The following is a 4351-nucleotide window of genomic DNA, read 5'->3' as shown; positions in this document are numbered from 1 at the left end:
GCGTTTCGTGAGGTGCCCGGAGACCCCCATGGGTGCCCCCACCATTATCACCAGCAGCATTCCTCGTCTTTAAAGGGGACAATTCCACAGCGGGGCAAATAAAGCCATCGCTGTCGAATTAACCACCCCAGACCCAGCGCACGGCAATTTCACTCCCCCCCCCCCCTCAGGCTTCCACTGTAACAACTATTTATCATCCCAGGGGTAATACCCGCCCTCCTGTATGGCTCAGAGACACGGACCGTGTACAGTAGGCACCTCACCCCCAGCTCATGGTCTACAGGGCTGTAGTGATACCCCGCCCTCCTGTATGGCTCAGAGACACGGACCATGTACAGTAGACACCTCACCCCCAGCACCCAGCTCATGGTCTACAGGGCTGTACTGATACCCGCCCTCCTGTGTGGCTCAGAGACACGGACCGTGTACAGTAGACACCTCAAGTCGCTGGAGAAATACCACCAACGCTGTCTCCGCAAGATCCTGCAAATCCCCTGGGAGGACAGACGCACCAACGTTAGCGTCCTCGACCGGGCCCAACATCCCCAGCATCGAAGCACTGACCACACTCGACCAGCTCCGCTGGGCAGGGCCACATTGTCCGCATGTTCCCCCAGACACGAGACTCCCCAAAGCAAGCGCTCTACTCGGAACTCCTTCACGGCAAACGGGCCAAAGGTGGACAGAGGAAACGTTACAGGGACCACCCTCAAAGCCCCCCTGATAAAGTGCAACATCCCCACCCACACCTGGGAGTCCCTGGGCCCAAAGACCAGTCCCGCCCCTAAGTGGAGGAAGTGCATCCGGGAGGGCGCTGAGCACCTCGAGTCTCGTCGCCGAGAGCGTGCAGAGACCAAGCGCAGGCAGCGGAAGGAGCGTGCGGCAAACCAGTCCCACCCTCCCCTTCCCTCAACCACTGTCTGTCCCACCCTCCCCTTCCCTCAACCACTGTCTGTCCCACCCTCCCCTTCCCTCAACCACTGTCTGTCCCACCCTCCCCTTCCCTCAACCACTGTCTGTCCCACCTGTGACAGGGGCTGTGGTTCCTGTATTGGACTGTTCAGCCACCTAAGGACTCACTTTTAGAGTGGAAGCAAGTCTTCCTCGACTCCGAGGGACTGCCTGTGATGATGATATTGGGCTACAGAGAAAGGGCGGGGGAGTGGGACTGGCTGAGGGGCTCTTGCAGAGAGCCGGCACAGGCTCGATGGGCAGAATGGCCTCCTGTGCTGTAACCGTTCCATGATTAACGTCACCGAACATTCTCACCTTGTGCATGTTCATCATCGTTGGGGAAAAGGTCGTCCAGTGTTTCCTTCCCAGATTCTTCACTCTTTTCATCCTGCTCGGACCAAGAAGGACAGGTAAAGCACGGGGTTAGATACAGAGTAGAGCTCCCTCTACACTGTCCCATCAAACACTCCCAGGGCAGGTACAGGGGGTTAGATACAGAGTAAAGCTCCCTCTACACTGTCCCATCAAACATTCCCAGGGCAGGTACAGGGGGTTAGATACAGAGTAAAGCTCCCTCTACACTGTCCCATCAAACACTCCCAGGGCAGGTACAGGGGGTTAGATACAGAGTAAAGTTCCCTCTACACTGTCCCATCAAACACTCCCAGGGCAGGTACAGCACGGGGTTAGATACAGAGTAAAGCTCCCTCTACACTGTCCCATCAAACACTCCCAGGGCAGGTACAGCACGGGGTTAGATACAGAGTAAAGCTCCCTCTACACTGTCCCATCAAACACTCCCGGATGCAGAGCGTGTGATCAATGTGCCTCAGTGCCATCCCAGCAGAGCGCAGCGTGACATTCCCCCCCTCACCCTGCCCCCGGTGTCTTCCCAGAGATTGGTAACTCAGTTCCGACTGACGACTTTCCCCGTGGCTTCCACAGGCGCTCGGTCTCGACCCCAGGGACCACCATGCGCGAAACTGGAGTCCGCCTTGGCGGGCTATTCGACTGGGGGCGGCTGCACGGCCAGGAGCCAATCGGCCCTCGCCCGATCCGGGAGCTCGGAAACTCGGGGGGGGGGGGGGGGGGGGAGGGGGGTTGGTGATGGCGCCTCCCAGCCACCCCTGCCCCCGAGCCTGAGCCAGGGTACTGAGGCCAACTCACCGAGGGCGAGACGTCCTCGTCGAACTTTTTGATCTGGTTCATGAACTCCAGGTGCTTCTTCTCTTCCTCCAGCTGGGCGACGGTCTGTTCGCTGTGCTGGAGCTTTTGCTGTGTGCCCGCCAACTCGTCCCTCAGCCACTGGTTCTCCTGCACCAGCCGTCGCACCTGGGCCCTCAGCTTCTGCTTCTCCGACTCCACCGCGTTCAGGTGGTTGGACAGGGCGATGATCACCTGGGCGGGGAGAGAGAGAGCGAGGGAGAGAGAGGGAGGGAGGGAGAGCGGGGCGAGCGTTCACGGCAAGGTTTGCGTCTGTGTGCGCGCGCGCTCACGGGCTGCTGGAGCCGGCGCGTTGGGAGGGGCTTAGCCAGTCACGTGATCGTTCGCGAGACTCAATAAAACCCCGGCCAGTTGGGTTCGGGGGATCCACGATGGGGCAGGTGGTTGTGAGCCTGGTGGATGAACCGGTAATGTGTCGTGTGTTTGTTAAACCTTTTGCTCATAAACCAACTCGTTCTTAATAACAATGTGCTGCCATGAATTGTAACGCAGAGAGCCCATGAAGTGAATAGATTACAGACTCCCCCCACCGGAGGAAATAATCTCTCTCTCTCCCCCAGTCTCTATCTCTCTCTCCCCCCAGTCTCTCTCTCCCCCAGTCTCTCTCTCTCTCCCCCAGTCTCTCTCTCTCTCTCCCCCAGTCTCTCTCTCTCTCCCTCCCCCAGTCTCTCTCTCTCTCTCCCTCTCCCCCAGTCTCTCTCTCTCCCTCCCCCAGTCTCTCTCTCTCTCTCTCTCTCCCCCAGTCTCTCTCTCTCTCCCCCCAATCTCTCTCTCTCTCCCCCGGTCTCTCTCTCTCTCTCTCTCTCTCTCTCCCCCCAATCTCTCTCTCCCTCCCCCAGTCTCTCTCTCTCTCTCTCTCTCCCCCAGTCTCTCTCTCTCCCCCAGACTCTCTCTCTCCCCCCAGTCTCTCTCTCCCCCAGTCTCTCTCTTTCTCCCCCAGTCTCTCTCTCTCTCTCCCCCAGTCTCTCTCTCTCTCTCCCCCAGTATCTCTCTCTCTCCCTCCCCCAGTCTCTCTCTCTCTCTCTCTCTCTCCCCCAGTCTCTCTCTCTCTCCCCCCCAATCTCTCTCTCTCTCCCCCGGTCTCTCTCTCTCTCTTTCTCTCTTCCCCCAATCTCTCTCTCCCTCCCCCAGTCTCTCTCTCTCTCTCTCTCCCCCAGTCTCTCTCTCCCTCTCCCCCAGTCTCTCTCTCTCTCTCCCCCCCAGTATCTCTCTCTCTCTCTCTCCCCCAGTCTCTCTCTCTCTCTCTCTCTCTCCCCCCCAGTCACTCTCTCTCTCTCTCTCCCCCAGTCTCTCTCTCTCCCCCCCAGTCTCTCTCTCTCTCTCCCCCCAGTCTCTCTCTCTCTCTCTCTCTCTCCCCAGTCTCTCTCTCTCTCTCTCCCCCAGTTTCTCTCTCTCTCTCTCCCCCAGTCTCTCTCTCTCTCTCTCTCTCTCCCCCCCCCCCCAGTCTCTCTCTCTCTCTCTCTCTCTCCCCCCCAGTCTCTCTCTCTCTCTCCCCCCCAGTCTCTCTCTCTCTCCCCCCCGGTCTCTCTCTCTCTCTCCCCCCAGTCTCTCTCTCTCTCTCTCTCCCCCAGTCTCTCCCCAGTCTCTCTCTTTCTCTCTCTCCCCCAGTCTCTCTCTCTCCCTCTCCCAGTCTCCCTCTCTCTCCCCTCCGTCTCTCTTCCCCCCCCAGTCTATCTCTCTCCCCAAGTCTATCTCTCTCCCCCAATCTCTCTCTCTCCCCCAGTCTCTCTCTCTCTCTCTCTCTCTCCCGCAGTCTCTCTCTCTCGCTCTCTCTCTCTCTCTCCCCCCAGTCTCTCTCTCTCTCTCCCCGACTCTCTCCCCCAGTCTCTCGCTCTCTCTCTCTCTCTCTCTCTCACCCAGTCTCTCTCACTCTCTCTCTCCCCTCCCCCCCCGCCTGCCCCACAGAACCACACAGCACAGGAGGATCCCATTGGGCCCATCGAGCCCGTGCTGTGCCGGCTCTGTGACAGAGCGATCCAATCAGTCCCACTCCCCCCTGCTCTCTCCCCACAGCCCCGGCACATTTCTCCTGTCCCAGTATTGATCCAATTCCCGGTTTGAAAGTCACGATTGAATCTGCTCCCACCGCCCTTTCAGGCAGCGCGTTCCCGATCACAACAACTCGCTGCGTGAAAACATTCTCCTCGTCTCCCCCTCTGGTTCCATCGCCGAT

General features: G+C 59.0%; 1 pseudogene; it reads right to left on the bottom strand.

The window, feature by feature from the left end:
• The window catches only part of LOC139239322 (kinesin light chain 2-like), a 56574-nt pseudogene that overhangs the window by 31541 nt on the left and 20682 nt on the right, over window positions 1-4351 (bottom strand).

Source organism: Pristiophorus japonicus, chromosome 27, assembly GCF_044704955.1.
Source record: "Pristiophorus japonicus isolate sPriJap1 chromosome 27, sPriJap1.hap1, whole genome shotgun sequence".
NCBI classification, from domain to species: Eukaryota; Metazoa; Chordata; class Chondrichthyes; family Pristiophoridae; genus Pristiophorus; species Pristiophorus japonicus.
This window is presented reverse-complemented; position numbering and strand designations above follow the sequence as displayed.